The 19,225-nt window shown below is 38.4% G+C and overlaps 2 long non-coding RNA genes across 5 annotated transcripts; one reads left to right on the top strand and one right to left on the bottom strand.

The window, feature by feature from the left end:
• The first annotated feature begins 3,521 nt into the window (after positions 1-3,521).
• LOC146364194 (uncharacterized) lies at positions 3,522-11,717 on the top strand. Of its 2 annotated transcripts, XR_014799070.1 has the most exons (7): positions 3,524-5,235; positions 6,214-6,418; positions 7,451-7,674; positions 8,749-8,860; positions 9,587-9,744; positions 10,170-10,227; positions 11,177-11,717. It is a non-coding gene; the product is annotated as an uncharacterized LOC146364194 (long non-coding RNA). The 2 variants fall into 2 exon arrangements; XR_014799069.1 differs by having other exon boundaries at positions 3,522-5,235; positions 8,749-9,744.
• A 2,016-nt stretch (positions 11,718-13,733) lies between these two features.
• LOC146364193 (uncharacterized) lies at positions 13,734-18,994 on the bottom strand. 3 transcript variants are annotated; one of them, XR_014799019.1, is made up of 5 exons: positions 15,699-18,994; positions 15,052-15,208; positions 14,691-14,799; positions 14,464-14,585; positions 13,734-14,321 (listed from the first exon to the last, which is right to left on the bottom strand). It is a non-coding gene; the product is annotated as an uncharacterized LOC146364193 (long non-coding RNA). The 3 variants fall into 3 exon arrangements; XR_014799017.1 differs by having other exon boundaries at positions 14,464-14,799; XR_014799018.1 differs by having other exon boundaries at positions 14,464-14,799; positions 15,052-15,203; positions 15,699-18,993.
• Positions 18,995-19,225: the final 231 nt, after the last annotated feature.

Here is a 19,225-nt window from a genome sequence, read left to right as displayed (position 1 = left end):
GCCGATTGTTGTGCAGCCTGTTTTGCTGCTTGATCTGCAAAATTATTTCCTTTTGTGACAATAAAATTGTCTTTTTGATTTGCTGCACATTTGCAAAGTGCCAATTGTTTTGGCAAGCTGATCACTTCCAATAAGATTTTTAATAAGCTGCCGTGTTGCACGGGGTTATCCGTAGAGGTGACCATACCTCTATTATGCCAAATTTTTGCAAAGTGGTGCACTGCTGAAAAAACAAACTGGCTGTCAGTGTATATATTTATATCTTGGCCTGCGTGCAATTCATATGCACATATGACTACATACGTGCAGCTGACTCTTTTACTGCCTCTGCTGCGGCTACACAGGCTTGCACATGCAGGCAGGCCTGACGCTACAGAGTCTAATTTACACGAGTCTAAATTTCACCAGGAATGTTAACAGGTGTTATTTTTCTCCAAATGCCTGTGTTATCACAGCTTTCATATAACCTGCTCCTCTATCTACACGTAAGTAGAAAGGCTTATCATAGTCAGGCAGTGCTAAAACTGTATCTGTCTGTAATGCCTATTTTTAAATAACTGAATGCTTCTTCTTTCTTCTCTATAGATGCAACATTATATTTTCACTTAATGCATTTTTAGATCATTTCTAGTTTTTCAAAGAATTCACCCATCTCACACATCTTACATATTTCAAACTTTGAAGTTAGGGTTTTTTATATATATTTTTTTTTTTTAAACTTTGAATTGCCCACAATTCTAAAACTAGGCATTTATAAATCATATGCCTAATCACTATGTGTCACTGTGATCCACAAGTATGGTCACAAATTCGTTTCCAAATCAACAAAATAAAATAATCAAACAAAACAGAAAACATACATGAGTCAGGACACAAAAAGAAAAATGCTGCTACTGAAACAGAGCAGAAGTGTGAGGGAAAAACTGAGCTCACAGACAGCTGCATGTATTGGCTTTTATGCAGCTTCTGCTCTAAAAACAAACAAATAAAAATAAAAGAAAATGTGTAACATGCTCATCAACTTAGCGGTGTCCACATATTTAATTCAGCTTCTCAATCCTGTAGCTTTAGCTGTTGTCTACAGGGTTTGGCTTATTAGTTGTTATTATAGGTGTGCTCTATATCTCAGTAATGTTTTATCCAGGATAAATGACAGGTTTTCAAGCAGGTCAAGTGCCTCTATGCACTTAATTAGTTTAGATAGTTTCTTTATTTTCTTCATCTCATATGTCATTATACTGAGTTTGAGCAAACCTTAAGCTTGATGCAGATTACTTCATAACAATCATCCACCTCACATCATAACTGACTAGGTTGCTTCTTATTATTAATATTATGTCATTATTAATATTATCATCTTTTTCTTTCTATATAATAACAATAGTATATTACAATATTTTATTAGTGTATACCACTATACTACTACTGAGCCAATTTAATAGTTAGGATCATCTTACTCAGCAAACAGATAATTTAGAATTCATCCAATCTGTACAAATTTGCTTTTTCTCTGAACAGGTTTGTGCCTACTTTTTAGACTGGTCTTCTGTTTGTCTCATCTCCGATCCAACCTTCAGTCACATTCATTCTCTCTTTTGCGTGACGAACCAAGCAATTTATTATTATATATTTTATATTTTATTTTGTATCCATCAAGGGCTTCGGGTGATCTGCAGTTTCACCTTTTCCCAAGCTGGAGACATTTACCTTTTCACACACTTTCCTTGGCTGAACAATGACACAGCCCTAATGTACCTTATGCATCTCTCTATTTTATTTAAAAGGTTTTCGTGTGAATTATTTCCTTTTATTCATTTTATACATTCTGGGCATGGTCGTCATGCCAACTATGTTTCATTGTTAATATCAGTTTACAGGTTGTTATCCTTGCTATTATTAGTTTCAATACGTTAAAAATAAGTTCTAATGTAATTTTGTCTTTGTTTATTTTATTTTTGTACTTCTTATATTTATATCTGTTCGGTGGGGTCTGTTTCCAACCTTTTTAAACTACTTTAAACTATTTTGATCTCTGGTTTTCACTTAATAAGGGTTTTATCAGTCACTGCACTGTAGTGTGACCTGATGCTGATTTTACTATTAAAGTATCTTCTGAGAATTGTACTTCCCGTGGTTTTCTGTTCAAAACGGTTTTACATACTCCTGTATCACATAACATCTGCAGTGGTTTGCCATTAACATATACTGTCAGCGTAAGTTTGCCTTTTACTTCAGACACTAATTGATAGACATTAAATACTTCTGCGTCACTTTTGTCATTTTCATTTGGCTTTTTCTCATTTAGTCATTCTTTTGAATATTGCCGTTTGTCTGTTTTATGTCTGCAATCTCTGGCGAAATGCCCTTCCTTGCCACAATTCCAGCACGTATTATCTCTTTCTTCACTTCTTTCGCGTAAGTCTGTCTGCCCTACGTATCTCTGGCCCTTTCCTCTAAATCCTCCTCTTCCTCTGCCTCTATTTCCTCTCCTCTGTCCCTGTCTGTTACCTCTCGCTTCCACACTTGGAAATATTCTAATTCTTATGTGCGTTTTCCTTCTTTCTTTAAATCTTTTCTTTCTCCTACTTCTTTAAGTTGTAATAGTGCAGATGGATTTCTCCATCCTTGCACACTAATTTGTCCGGCGCCTGGACATTTTTTTTCTAACCACTGTTCGTCAACAGTAAACTTAGTGGGCTGATTACCCATTAAACAGAAACTGCAGAGCCTTCTCTGGTATTAGACGAATAAGAGTGGTTATTAACACGCCCTTCTACTCCAGCTATTCTGGAGCGGTGTCAATTTTATGAGATGAAACTCAACCGTTCTCTTTTGTCACCAGTACTTCAGCTACTGACAGGAAATAAAATAACAATAACAATGAGAGTGATTCAGCAGCGTATTGTGCTGTTTAAATCAATTCACTCTCAACCAGTGTTGGTCAAGTTACTTGAAAAAAGTAATCAGTAACTAATTACTGATTACTTCCCCAAAAAAGTAATCCCGTTACTTTACTGATTACTTATTTTCAAAAGTAATTAATTACTTAGTTACTTAGTTACTTAGTTACTTTTTAAAAACACGATTTACAACCTGAATAGGTGATAAAGCGATAGATCTGTCAACCCAATTCTACTTTTTCTGCATAATCCATCATACAAAATGTAATCAAATGGAAAAGTCTCTTTTTTTTAAACTTGTTTTATCAGTTTAATCTTTTAACTTTATGCATCAAGCAAAAATTAAATTATATGCACCATTCTCTGACTTGAAGAAATTAGTTTAACATTTAAACCTATTTTCTGCACATTCCAGCACATAAAATAAAATATTTTTTGTGTTTACACTCAGTCTTTCAAATAGATGCAAGTAAAACACAGCAGAAAGTAAATAAAATCAAAGACTAGCGGTCCTGTTGCTCTATTTTCACCTGTAAAGCAGGAGTTGGGTAGGCGGAGGTTTACCCTGGTGCAGGTGTGGCGCAGCGGTCAGTGGAAGAATCCGCGAGTTTCTCTGTGAATTTCCCATTATGACGTTGCCCACTCGAAGCTTGTTTAGGGTTTTTTTTCGGTGTAAAAAGAAGTTTTCTTCCCACGCACAACGGACACTAATGTTTTTGTCACTTTTTATGGAATCAAATTCAAAGTAAGGTCAGTACTTCCACGCTTTAAACGCTGCACGCTCATACTCTCTCCTGCACTCGATATATGATCCATTGTTGATCTGCAGACAGCTGTTGTCACGAACGTGGCACTTGCTTACGTCACTGTCATGAGACATTCTTGCAAAAAAAATCATGGTTTTAGTAACGCAGTAACGCAGCGTTCCTACGGGAAAGTAACGGTAATCTAATTACCGTTTTTGCAATAGTAATCCCTTACTTTACTCGTTACTTGAAAAAAGTAATCAGATTACAGTAACGCATTACAAGTAACGCGTTACTGCCCATCTCTGCTCCAGATTACGAGTCATCTGCTTTAGGCTAAGTGTTTGAGAATTATACCACCAGTCAGGTACTTCTGAAGATAATCGACCTCTGTTGGAGTAGCGTTCAGATAGCTGCTCTGCTCTGTGTTGGTACAGGGCATTGAAGATGATAACAGTGGGTGGATTATATTCTTAAACTTAGTTACAGCGCTTTCAGAAAGACATCTACTTTGATAAAGTCTACTCTCCACCGCTGTGTAATCAATTATTGTAAATGTAAATGTTATCAGGAAATGATCAGACAGGAGAGGGTTTTCAGGAAACACTGTTAAATGTTCAGTTTCTATGCCATATGTTAAAACAAGATCTAGAGTGTGATAAAAGTGGTGGGTGGGTTCTTTTACATTTTGAGAGAAACCAATTGAGTCTAATAACAGATTAAATGCCATGTTGAGGCTGTCATTTTTAGCATCTACATGGATGTTAAAATCACCCACAATAATTATTTTATCTGAGCTCAGAACTAAATTAGATATAAAGTCTGAGAAATCAGACAGAAACTCTGTATAAGGCCCAGGTGGACGATAGATGATAACAAGTAAGACTGGTTTCTGAGTTTCACAGCTGGGGTGGACAATGTTAAGCATCAGGCTTTCAAATGAATTAAAAGTCTGTCTTGGTCTTTCATTAATTAATAGGCTGGTGTGACAAATTGCTGCCACACCGCCCCCTCGGCCTGTGCTTCGAGATTTCTGGTAGTTAGAATGACTCGGGGGTGTTGATTCATTTAAACTAACATAATCATCCTGCTGCAACCAGGTTTCTGTAAGGCAGAGTAAATCAATTTGTTGATCAATTATTAAGTCATGTACTAACAGAGACTTGGAGGAGAGAGACCTAATATTTAATAATCCACATTTCACTGTTTTACTCTTTGGTTCAGATGTGGATACTGTATTGTTCTTTCTTTGTAATTGTTTATGCTTAAGTTGTTTGTTGCTGGTTTTTAGTTTGTTTTTTGTCTTTTTGGAAGCTGACACAGTCTCTATGGTGATGGGTTTTTTGGGGGGGTAGCAGGAGGAGAGAAGCTGCAGAGAGGCATGTAAGACTGCAACTCTGCTTCCTGGTCCCAACTCTGGATAGTCATATTTTGGGGGGTTTAATAAATTTGTCCATATTTCTAGAAATGAGAGCTGCTCCATCCAAAGTGGGATGGATGCCGTCTCTCCTAACAAGACCAGGTTTCCTCCAGAAGGTTTGCCAATTATCTATGGAGCCCACATCGTTTCTGGGACACCACTTCCTCGTGTAAGTGTACATGTTTCTTATAAATATAGTCTATAACTTAATTATTTTCTGTAGCCCACATAATTAAACATTTCAGTTACATAAAACATGAATTTTGATTTAATGTACTGTATAAGTCTGTATAATAAATTAATATATAGCCCAATAAGTATGAAATCCAGAAAGCTACAAAACATGGGGTGGGTCATTTGCAAACACAAGTCTAACCTAAGTTTCACTCTTTTTGTGTTAGAAAAAATCAAATTGTTACATGCTTAAATTGAAATGTGAGAAATCTGCACTGTCATGAATAAAAATTTAAACCTAATTTTTCATGATTTGTTGGGTTAACCCTCTGAGGTCCAAAATATAACTGGCCATTTTTGACTACTTTTAATTTTGCATTTGTATTTCACCTTCAGGTTTTTTCGCCTTGCTTGGTATCATTGTGTTCAGCTCAACCTCACGTCTGAATGTATAGTTATTTTTTCTTTGACTGAGTGACAGAGTGAACATCACGAATGTCACTCCCACTGAGGTTCATCGCTGACAGAGGAAAAGAGTCACAAAGGTGACAGAGCTGTCAGCAGCCTTTCCAGAGCCAGCGTTACATCTAACAGTGACAAGGACTGCAGTGTAAAGACAATTGTTTCATTTTGTAAGAAATCAGGTTGTTTGTGAAACTGTTCCTTTAAAATAGCTTACGGCACTTTCTGTGCAGCAAACTCTGTCATACAGTATAGTGTGCAGATAAACAGGCACGATACACGTTGTGTGTTTGAGATGCTCACATTGGTGAGTGTCCGTCTGATAAGTGAGAAGTTTGCAAAACAATGAGACTCATCAGAATCCAAATACTTTATTAACCCCTAAGTAAAAGACAGAGGGGGAAAGTAATAAAGTTAAAACATGGAGAAAGAAGCAGGAGCAACTGAAACGGGCTGCGTGCACACACAAGAATAAGCGTTAACCCTCATCTGTTTTGTCTGTCTGTGTTAGGAATCTCATTTGTAACCCAGGGACATTGGTGAGCACCTTGTTAACATCAAGAAGAACGGCCGTCATGTTCCCAGCAGCCCAATTGCTGTTATGATCAAGCAGTCAGGGATTGGTGATGTGAGCCGTGTGCGTGTGAGTGGACCGGGGCTGACCGAGGCCAGGACTTTTCAGGCTGCAGAGTTCATCATTGACACTCGTGATGCAGGTATATGCTCAGTGAAAGCATAGATACTGTGATATTTTTCTTTTTAAACATTCAAATAGAATATTTGTCAGTCTCATCTTGTTATATTAGGCTTCATCTGCTTGAGCCTTTCCACTGAAGGACCCAGTTAAGTGGGCATTAACACTGAGGACCAGGAGGATGGCTGGTGACACGATGTGTTGCTTTTTGAGGTCTTTTAGCCTGTTTCACTTTGTCAGACAGGTTCTATTTAACTGATTTCTTGATTCACAAGTCTGCAATTAATCAGGCCTGAGTGTGTCTAGTAACACTGAACTGAGGTTTCCAAAATTGGTTAATCACAGTTAACTCGTGATTTAACAAGGGGGGCAATTTGTTTTTACACAGGACCAGGGAGGTTTGGATAATCTTTCTCCCTAATCTATGAAATCATCATTTAAAAACTGCATTTTGTATTAACTTGGGGGGAAACACCTTTTCACATCACTGTAGACGTGATTACAGAATACCTTTTACATCCTGGATTACAATAGGATATCCATCAACGGCAGATACTGGTCTCCATGACACACAGATACTGGAGTGGTCAGACCTGACCACACTCGCACTGCTTACCCACAAAGTGTCTAGAGAAACAGAAAAAAGCCAGAAAACAAACAAAAAACACAAAGCCAAAGAATGTCATCTGCACACTAGCTTGGACAATAACCGTAGACACAGTGCACCCAGTAATTTTTGAACTTCCAACCAAGTATCAAGAGCAGTACTGTCATTGTACCGGCACTGGCTTCTGTCTCATTGTTCAGACAGCCCATCATTATGCAGAGAAAGGAATCTGTGTCTCTGGACCAAAATGACTGTACGTGTAGTGCTGTAGAAACAATACTGCCCAAAAACCTTGATGTTTCTATATGTGGAAACCTTCAAGTATGCATATCCTCCTGTAAGGGTAAAGTAATGGGACATTTGCACTTTTTGCATGTAAGCCTGTCGGTCTTAACTGGAAGTTGCACTTGAGCTGTCTTGGCATCTTTCCCTTGTTTGACTCACCAGTTTTGCCCTGAGCTGAACCGCTGCCTCCTTCTCTGTTGTGGTACTCAGCGGTGACCAAGATGCTGTAACGTGCATCTGGCTGCAGTGACTCCAGCATCACCTGCTTCTCTCCACCAGGGACCAGCAACTGCAGACAACAAACAACACTATCATCCCAACACAGTCAGAACTCATTTAAACTTTTGGAACTTATGGAATACATGTGGATACAGCAGTGTGTACAGGTAAGACCATTTAAACGGACAGCATTTATAGAATGACTATTAAAAGTCAGCGAGTGTCAGTAATGTTAATGTGCTTATGTTAGTAATACACCGAGTGCTAATATAACAGCTTTAAGATGCATTTGTAGATATTATTACGTGTTTTACCGTCTTTATGGTGCTAGCTTAAAGTTACGGTGTAAACGTTAGCTTATATTGTAGTAAAGCTGTTACTGTTTAAACGATGTTAGCACAGAAATATTAGCTTCTGTCATGACTGATGAAGTTACTAGTTAATAAAGTTTTCAGTAAAGTGTTTAATCGCAGCCACAGATTGACAGCAAATATCTCGATTAGCTTCAGTGCATCTATAATAAATATGTGCAAGTTTCAGTGCTTCGTTTAAACTGTATGATACTTATACTGACCCAGGGTCAGTGTAAAATACAATCCTAGCTGTGTGAACAAAGCCTGGCTCCTTTAATCCTGCATGACAAACCTCAGAATGCAGGTTATTATTACTCTTTCCTGCTGGCACACCTGTCACACCTGAGAGTCAGCTAGAAACTTACAGTGACGTGGACATCATGCAAAGACTGCCAGACTCTGTAATACTGCAAATGATCAGTGACTCATGTTAACACTAAACTTTAAACAGTACCTCTGTGTCTCTGTGTGCTGAACATCTAGGATTGAGTCAGGCTGCATTGACTGTGGGACTTTAATGTGTTAAAAGCAGGTTGAAGACGGCTCAGAAACATTTGAAGATTAAAATTTAGCATTATGGCTGCTGGTGGTTTGTAAAGCCTCTACTCAGCTGTATTTTTGTTACTAATTTATGTTTGTTGTTGTTTAACACAGATTTCAGAAGAGCAAATATGCTTAATAGTTTAACTAGATTTCATTTGTCAGTGTGGGTCTGCTGAGTCACCTGAAGAACTCATTTCATTCATTCTCCACATGATGTTCATTTACAGAAATGTTTCACAGGAACTGATTTCTCCCAAAGGGTGAACTAGTGTGTTTCCATAGATTACCTCTGTATGAATGTACTTCTTAAATGAAGGCAAGTGTTTGTCCTTTTTTGTTCCTCAGGTACAGTACGTGATATCAAGGGCAGGCGGTCAACACTGGGGGTAGACAAGAAGCAGACGTACTTCCAAGAGGGAGCTGCAGTGAGGACACAGCCAGGTCACTGAGGTCAGAGGTCAGAATCTGAAACAGCTCAGGTTTGGATTTTAGGTGTTATAAAAAATCAAAATGTATTTATAAAGAAACCTTTAAATAATAGTCATAATTATGATTATTATAAGAAATATCAAACATTTAAGTGGATTTTCTGTTACACATATTGTGTTAGCCCTGCAATAAACTGGCAGCCTGTCTTTGTCCTGTATCAGCTGGGATAGGCTTCATCCTCCCGCAACCCTGAATTGGATACATTGTATTCCAATTATGTAATCTGATCATTTACAAACTCAAGGTATCTAATCAAAATGTAAGTAATAATTATAAAATGGGAAAGCAGAAATAAGTGTGACATGAATGTAAATGTGTGAGCTGACATAGAGGACAGCTAAATGTAGTCTGAAAAACCTTTGTTGTCAAGTTTGCAGGTATATCAGCACGAGACATTCTTACATAGAAGAGACTGTTAAAGTCTCTAACTCAGTGAAGCATTATTGGTCCCGTCTGTTTGGATAAATATAGTAAGTTGATGTATGTCCATTTATTGACACATTTTCTTAAGTGCTTATCCAGTTCAGGATCACAGTGGAGCTGCAGCTGGATATGTTCACTAAATAAACCTTACAAAAGTTAACAATAAACCTGCATCCATGTACGTTGTTGTCCACAGGATGAGAAAATCAAACTGGAAGACTGTGGAACATGTTAATAAATGTTTGTGTGTTTATGCCTGTGTCTTTCACAGGAGGCGCTGGAAGGTTTCCCTAATAGTTCCTGGTGAATCAAAGCAGAACCATAAAGGTTGCTGGATTGCATGATGGCCTTACCCCTGAGCAGTCATCCTGTTAAAGGAGGAACCACTTAGAAGCTGTTTTCAAAGTAGCTGAGCAGATTTCATCTCAAGTAAGCAATTAACTGTTTGTTTGTTTGTTCTGCCACTTAAAGAGCATTTAAGGACATCTTTTGAGTGTCCAGTTGAATTAATTCTACTGGCTCTCATGGTCATTTGTTATTATAGACATATTTTTCATGTTCATCCAGCTATTTAGTAAATTCTATCTATTTAGTAATATCCGTCAGCTATAAAATGTAATATAAATATAAAAATATGTAAATATCTCCTGTCCTTTATGTTTTAATGATGTAAGTCTCTAATCGTGTTACATTAGCATTCCTCACATATCAATGAGATGCTGTACAGTACAATCCTACTGACACAGCAGAGGGATAACGACGGCTATTCAACATCGTTACACGACACATTCGAGCTGCATGACGCAGACAAAGTGACTAAATCATCTTTTTGTGGTTTATTGTCTTCAAACCAGCAGACAAAGCCGATTGCAGAAGATGTCAGAGAAGAACTTCAGGCCGTGTACTGAAAAGGTATTTTTTTCTTGCTATCAAAAGACATTTGGAGTGGCAGCTTCTACAACTGGTTGTGCTAAAGTAAAGCTTGCAGTCTAAGAAATCACAGTGTTGATATTCAGCACAAAGAGAAAAGCTCACTTGTTTGAATTTATTTACAATCATAGCTTTATAAATTCTGACTGTAAACAGCTTTTACAGCTTTGATATTGTTTGACACTCGATATCAGGTGATAGGGTTTAATTTAAAGGTTTCTGTGTCCCAATGAGCCATTTACACTGATCAGTGTCAGTTTAACTGTAACACATTCATTATTTAGATTCAACAAAGAAATAACTGAATGTAAAAAATGGCAGCCCTCAGGCCAGGTTTAGAGAGATATATGCATGCATTATGAAATTTATGTATCCCAGATAATTGTTATTCATCTAGTCATGGCAGACCTACCTCTTCCTCCCAAGTTAACTGCAACCCAAAAGAACTAGTGGGGCTATTTACACACTCACAACCAGTGTGGGGTAAAAAGAGCCACCAAAAAGCTGTCAGCAACAGATGTGCTAGAAGAGTTAGAAACTCTACTTATGGAGAAACTTTCTAAGTCTAACAGGGGACAGGTACTCCTGCCCAAATAACATGATATAACCCCACGTACAGCCCAGCCATAAAATGAACCAAGTCATTTAGTTAAAGACAGCATGGGACCAAATGCATGTAACCAGCCTGCATCAACCTGACATTTCTTCCTCCTGAATTAAATGAATGAATGGATGAAAGTTAAATGACTACAAACCTAAAGCCACTAGTTCCCACACTGGAGCTCCCTGACACTGTGTGTTAACCGTATTTAGCTTGTATCAACAGTTGTAACAGGCTAAGCCACCTGAGACACTGCATTGAATGATTGTTCCTGTCTTAATGATTTCAGCTGACTGGTTTCAGCTCAGATGTTCTGCTTTTTCCTTTCAGTAGATCAAAGCAGCTCGTGCTCCTTCTGCTTCCATTTTAGAAGAAGAAGAAGAAGGCGAAGGCTTCAGCGAAGTGGCGTTCATGGTCTCAGTGAACAGTCACGGTCACACACTGCATGTGGTTTTAAAAGCAACATGTCTGTTCACCACAACAATGGAGATGTGTAATATTAGTGCAGCTACGGTTTGTTTTTGAACATCAGTTCTGTTTTCTACTTTGATCACTTAGACCAAAAAAGTGTTGTTTTCAGATTCTTTCTTTTACATCTATAAACCACCTGTTCATTTTTTTTATTACAATTAGTTTCACATAAATGTTAGTTTTTCCTTTATGATCTTTTAATGCTTACACTACACTGTACATGTCTACATTAGAGACATTTCTGTTACCTGTTTCTGTTGACTCAGAGTTGTGAAATGTTCTTTTATTTGATACACAATATGAAGTTCATAATTTTCTTACAAATAAAACTCTAATGACAAACATGAACAGCTGTGCTTATTTCTGAGACATAAGTTTTTGAATGTGTTGATATTTAGACAGTGTGCATCTGTATGCTGAAACTGTAATGGTGAACCTGAGGTGATGGTCAACAGAAGGCAAATATATATCAATATAAAACAATATTGAAGTAATGTCTTTACCCCCTGCAGCGTGTGGACGCTGTGCACGCAATCACCTTATTCACTGTAGTAAACATGCACCGCTAGCTCACGTGACTGACTGTCTCCATGGTTACATCGTATATTATTAGCTATGTAAACAGCTTCCAAAGATACCGCCATAGCTCTCTGCAGCTGTAACACTTAAACACTTTGCAAATCATTTCATGTTTTTGATAGTTATGAAGACAGAATATGTTTTTAAGGTCATGCTAGGCGGTTGCTATGGTGGTTGCTGTGGACTTGGGTGGACCGCGTCCGATTCCTGTTATTAGCTGTCCGCCGTAGGAAGGCTGCGTTCCATTTACAAGTAGTGACAGTCTGCCGCAACTCGAACTCAAACCCCGCTTTGTTCTTTAATTATAGGCCTTTTATAGCCGTTCATGACACGCACACACACACATAAAGCACTTTGCCTCACCATGAGAATGCAACTTTACCTAACCTAACCTTTAAAGTATCTGATATAGGATAGATAGAAAAATGAAGCAACCAGAGATTTAATGATGAATACTCTGGGTTCTGTAGTTCACGTTTTACAGTCCTGAATGACTCTTTGCATATAATTTATTGAAGAGGAGTTTAGAATGCACTTTACATTTAGACTGTTGCTGTCTAATTTTTTACATTGTTGCCGTGTTATGTCATGAATAAGGTTCACCTGCTGGGGGTTTGATGGATCAGCTGGACAATACAGTCAAAGACAGACTTCATTCATCATATGCAAGAATCCTAGTTGGATTTTTGTTGTCACTCATGTTTTTGAACCAAATATTGAAAACAATTCTGACAGACTGGATACCTGGTCAGGGTGTACATTACCTTGTACTCAAGCATCCCAGGACAGAGCCCTGCCCCACCATGAGCCTGGGTGGATACGTGGTTATAATATAAAAGGACCAATACTGAATATGAATATTTCATGAAAATTGAATTATAATACAAATTAGTAATAAGGCTTTCTCTGCGCCCTTATCTACCCCATACTCAAAGAGCTGCGGGCAGAGAGGGTGACAGGAGAGGATGGCACTGAAGAGAAGATGCTCGGTTTCTGGAGTCTCCTGGTCCTGTCAGTATTAGTAGGATGCATCTGCTGTGTCTTCTCGTGGATGCTCACCTACCTTGACTCGTTCCAGCCTGGTATGGATTTCCCAACACTGCGGACAGTGGCCCACGTCAGAGACGTTTAATATTGATTACATATGTCTGAATTGCTAACCCTAACCCTAGCTCAACAGACCACAATGCCCTGGACTGTCAGTATTATTACATGCTGTGAACACAAGTAGCTTTGATCACAGTTTATGTTGTAAAAGAGAAGGAATATTGGAAAAAAAGATCAACATTGTGATATTATTTCTTCCAAACTGACCAGAAACATGCTTGTCAGACTCTCACAGCAAAGGATCAGACTCACTGTGCATGACAGCTCAGGCCAATGATGTCTGTTAGATTGTCAGTTGTTTAGTGTGCTTCTGTACGGTTAGGGTCACCATCTCTATTTCAGAATAATTAATATGCGGAAAACACTAAAAGTTGATTGTCTTCCAGTATTCTAGCATAATTAAAAAACTTTGACTTTGTAAGTACATATTATTAGTCCTAATGCCAGTATGATTCTTCATAACTCCTGCTTTGAAATACTGAACTTTATTTGACTTTATTTGAAAATTTACCTGATGAAAGATAATTTACAGTGGCAGTCTGTCAGGATAATTCTGACTATAAGATCACTGTATTAATCTGAATCCTTCTGAAATGTGCTGTGGATGAATGCTGATGCAACTCACTGTGTGAAAACTGTTAATAAAATGAATCTGTGACACATGCAACACATTCACAGAGGAAGAGGACACAAAGGGAGGACACGCAGAGGCTGTGTTGAAGTCAGAAATCCAAATCTTTAGTCAAAAACAGGCAGCGGTAACAAACAGGAAGACAAGCAGTCCATCAAACAGTCTACAGGGTCAAACATACAGAGAATTCAAACAGCCGTAAAAAATAACTGGACACTGAAAAACTTAAAGCAATGTGTGACGCAATAAAAGGAAGCAGCGCAGTATATTCACTGAATTATCATCAATTACGAAAGAGAAAAACGACGATTTCTAAGGATTATTTTCTTAAATGCAGTTAGAGTGTGGCTGGTAAAGATGGAAACATACAGAATGTAAACTGTGTGAGTTTGGTGAACTTTGTTAGTAACAAATGAGGTAAAAAACAACAACCCCAAAACAGACAAAACACAGAAAGAGGCTCTCAGTATTCATTAATAATTAGAAAGAAAAATTGTGGTCGTGGATTTTTACAGTCTTAGTTCCGCTCGCTGTCATCATTATAATCATCATGATCAATGGCGAGGTCCTTAGGTGGGTGGGGCTGTCTCTGGTGATGTCACCATGAAGGAACAGCATCTGGCACGTGTTGCTGAAACATCCCAGTACACTGGTGTAGTTTCCTCTCCAGCTGTTGGACATTTGACACTTGAACATTAAGGGGAAGAAGAAGAAACAGTGTTAGGTCAGGTGACCACATGGTTTCTAAAGTAACTGACAGGAAGTAACCAGGCCGTTAGAAATGGATGGCATGTGTTTAGAGTTACTGGAGTTGGGTAACTCTACTTACCAAAAGCAGAAGCACACAGATGACAGATCAGATGCTGAATGTTGCAGGAACATGCTCATGTGTGGTGGTCATTCAGTGCTGCTCCGGCAGGTTAGACAGTCCAAGACTGATATCCTGCCCATCTGAGAGTTTGAAAACACACATGCAAAGATTTATTTTGTATTACAGTCAAAGTTGGATGTTCATTTTTGTCCTTTAAAAATGTTTGTGTATTTGAAAGCACTAACATTTAAGGATGACTTGGATTGTCTCCTTTAAAGGGGAGACAAGTGTATCCACTGATCTACGTCACTTAAACTGGATGATGACTCCTCTCTCCCTCACTCAGAAACACTCCTAATATAACCAAGCAAATAAATAATATTGAAGATTTACTTACATCATTACAAAAACATCAAAAACATCTCCCTTTGATTCTATTTCTCCATTCCTGCTGAACATCAGGCAACAAATATCTCAATAAATCACAGTAAAATGTAAAGCACATATTTTCTCTGCTTTGTCTAACCTCTGCAGAGCCTCTGTCAAGAAAAACATATCTGTAAGCATAAAACAAATATACATTTCATAACACGTCACTGGACAAACCTCGGTCAGTTGATTTCCTCTGTGCAGTGCAGACGAACATCAGTCAGCAAGTCAAGGTGGTGAGATGGACTGGTGTCCTTTGTGACTCTGCTGGTTCTTCTGAGGAAACACCACCGTCTCTCCACACCGTCACCATCTGTGAGCACAAACTGCTGCTCTGCCAGCATGTAGGAAATCAGATATCACACACACAGGGGTGAAGAAACATTAGAGCTCAACTTTGGATACTTTAGATCTAAACAGATCAAAGTAGCTCTTAGTTTCAACAATCAGTGAGCAGACAAACAATGATACCATACTGATTCTGTATGAATACAATATGGTATTTTCAATACAGGTGTCAAATTAGTTTATTAAAACTAATACAGATATATGTATATATATTTTTTGATAAATTAGTTTGCTAAATTATAAGAATATATTTTTATTTTTTTTTCATTTAACAATTGCAACTGAAAGAAATTAAATATTGAACAAAAATATATTGTCACATTCTGAGCATGCTCAGCACGCTGACAGACTTGAAGTTGCTACAGATTTTAAGAAGTGATAATTATAGGGAAAAAACTTCTCTTTTTCATCCGTTTAATCAAACATTTGATGCCTCAGCTGTCTCAGTCCTATAGCGTTCTGCAACTACAACTAACCTGAAGCTTGGATTTGGCTGCAGGTGCCCCTGTACATCCTTCTCAGCAGCACACATGTGGGTACCATTTAATCCCACTTCTTCCTGAGCTTTGCTTCATCACAAGACCAAAGGTGGCATCCCGTGTCACAGTCTTATCATCATCCAGAAGAAACATTTGAAGAAACATCATGGAGAAGAAACATTTACACGCCTCCTGGTTTTGTTTTCTGATCCTGCAAAAAGACTGAGGACAACGAAGCCCAGAGAACACGAGATACACAACATCCAACATTCAGACTCAACAGCCTCCATAAATGAAGAGCACCAGGTTGGTTCAGTTATAGTAGATATAAGCATACTTCACATTACTGGGTATGAATAATAATGAGGGGGCAAACTTTGAAGATGCAGAGCATGATGTCCCATCATCAGACTGCAAACAAACATCCACCAGGCTTCTTTGTTGCCAAAATTGATGATTCTCCTATCAGGGATCAGTAGCGTGTATTAACCTGTGGTATAAGCAGCAGTCACTGAAATATTACTGTTTCAGATAAGAAATCTAGGACATAAAAGCCAGGGTGGGAGGGATCTCTGCAAACTGACTTACCTCTGCAAGTGTGAAGCTCAACAAAAATCTGACTCTCCAGTCACAGACAAACAAAAAACTCCAGCTGGGAGATAGAAAACGCTGTCTGGGTCTTGCTGGATGTTGCTGGTCAGAGTCCACACATTAGCAGAGTGCTTCTTGGTCCCACTGACCCATGTGGACAGCGACTGTGGAGAACTGTTCTGGAAAACAGAGAAGAGAATTAAAATAACAAAAAGCCAAACAGGATTTCCACAAAGACTCTCTTGGAATCAGCAATCAAAAAATCACTGGTTCATATTTCAATTAAATATGAACAGGTTCCTTAAATGTACGCAGTTCAGATCTGATTTAATTTAATTTCCTTCACACAGCACATTTGTCCAGGCTGACAGGTAAACATAGAATTAATCTCAGGTAACATGACTCATAGTAGAGATTCAGTAAGAAAGATTGCTAGCTCTAATATTATTACCACACAATCCAAGGACACACCAACAGCTCAGATTTGTAGAACTATTTAAACAAATGTCTTCTGAATATTCAATTCAGGTTCACAGTGGGAGGGTGGGGGGTGTCGTGGAATTTTTTAAATAAAGTCTGCAACACAGAAAGAGCTGTGATCAAGCTATTTATTACTGCGCCAACACACATCAAACATCACAGTTCAGTCATGTCAGCGCTGCCACAGAAGTTGTGCTCCTACTCCTTTATGCATTCCAAGGAAGAGGGAGGAAGTTACAAACTGATCCTACCACACTTCACGTGTCTCGCTATGAAACCTAACGGATCAATGGTTATGCTGTTTTGTGCCCTTGGCCTTATCAGCACCTGTAAAGGGAGTTGTTTTCTCAAACTGCTGACGCTGAAGTAAGTTCATCTAGTTTTAGAAACTTTCACTGAACAGTCTATAACAGTGTCACAACTAAGCATATGCATAAGCACTTAAATACTTTAAATGAGAATAACAGAAAATTTCTTTTACAGAGGCTAGAGCCTGTCCCAGTAGTCATAGGTAGAGCACACCTGGACAGGTCACCAGTCTGTCAGAGGACAAACACAGAGACAGACATCAGAGTAACAAATCTATTTAAAATTAATGTAAGTTTGCTGCAGCTGTATGTATGAACATGTGTTTCTGTGCTCACAGTCCACCTCTCAGGAACCTGCAGTTCATTTTTAGTCTACTTTAAACAGACCTCACAAAAGGCTGATGTGGCTGGATCAGTAGTCTGATTTAAGTACGATACCTTTGGCCAGGGATTAATCTGGTACATCGCTTCACTGCAGTCTTACATATTTTCCCCACACCTGAATGAAAAAAATACTGATATATACAAATAACAGCTTCAGCTGATGCAGCCTGACTCAATCCTAAATGTTCAGCACACACAGAGAGACACAGAGATACCGTTTAAAGTTTAGTGTTAACATGAGTCACTGATCATTTGCAGTATTACAGAGTCTGGCAGTCTTTGCATGATGTCCACGTCACTGTAAGTTTCTAGCTGACTCTCAGGTGTGACAGGTGTGCCAGCAGGAAAGAGTAATAATAACCTGCATTCTGAGGTTTGTCATGCAGGATTAAAGGAGCCAGGCTTTGTTCACACAGCTAGGATTGTATTTTACACTGACCCTGGATCAGTATAAGTATCATACAGTTTAAACGAAGCACTGAAACTTGCACATATTTATTATAGATGCACTGAAGCTAATCGAGATATTTGCTGTCAATCTGTGGCTGCGATTAAACACTTTACTGAAAACTTTATTAACTAGTAACTTCATCAGTCATGACAGAAGCGAATATTTCTGTGCTAACATCGTTTAAACAGTAACAGCTTTACTACAATATAAGCTAACGTTTACACTGTAACTTTAAGCTAGCACCATAAAGACGGTAAAACACGTAATAATATCTACAAATGCATCTTAAAGCTGTTATATTAGCACTCGGTGTATTACTAACATAACCACATTAACATTACTGACACTCGCTGACTTTTAATAGTCATTCTATAAATACAATGTGATTTCGGAAATATATAAATATACGGACAACAGGCTCTTCCGCGGCAATCTCTTGTCGTCAATAAGCAACGTTAAGGGAGCTCTATAGTATTCAATGAGAGGACCCTGCACGTCAATAAGTGAAGCAGAGGGAGCCTGACCATGCGTCACACGTTTGACGAGTTGGGAGTGAGAACGTGTTGGTTGGTAAAATGTTTAGGATGAGATGGAGATATAACACTCATGCACCCTGAAAATTATGAAGGTCTAAATATGTATCAAAGGGACTCACTGAACATCAGTGGATTTCTATGGGGCAAACGTACTTAAAGCAGCCACTGTGACCATTGCTGCAGAGCAAAATGAAGAATACTGATGGGGACTATGAGGGTTTGTAGTTAAATTCCTGCTCTTACCGGATCAGTGAGTGTCTGTTTCAAGACTATTAACATACTTCTACATCACTATGGAACACCAGCATTTCTGCAGAGGACAGAACCACCTGCTTTAAACTACCATGATGCTCTGTGCTATGTTGTCATGGCAATATGAATTCAAATAAATACATAAGTCGAAAAATGCACATTTGAAGGAGGACAAGAAGACAGGCAACTGGAAGAGCTTTTGAAACAGGAAAACTTTTTTGGATTTCTCTTAATTTACCTGGAAATTTTGCTAATACAAGTCAAGGAGGAAACAAGGAGGCAGGTTGGATTATATTTGAGGACAGGACGCATAAAGGAGAAGCATGAGGAGAGAGAAAACAGCAGAGCGACGGTGAAAAGCTAATCATGGATCAAGTCGAAGAAGCAAGCATCAAAACTGTGAGTAAACATAACACACAAAAAGTTAAAAATGACTGTGCTGATTAAGGAAACATTACATTTGGTTAGTTTGGGGTCTCGAGCTTCAGGTTTGTGGGTTCAGTTGCTCTCAAAATTGAGGAA

Source organism: Perissodus microlepis, chromosome 20, assembly GCF_051167445.1.
Source record: "Perissodus microlepis isolate ML-2025 ecotype Zambia chromosome 20, ASM5116744v1, whole genome shotgun sequence".
In the NCBI taxonomy this organism is placed as follows: domain Eukaryota; kingdom Metazoa; phylum Chordata; class Actinopteri; order Cichliformes; family Cichlidae; genus Perissodus; species Perissodus microlepis.
The sequence above is the reverse complement of the archived record's forward strand: the minus strand, read 5'-3'. Positions and strand labels throughout refer to the sequence as shown.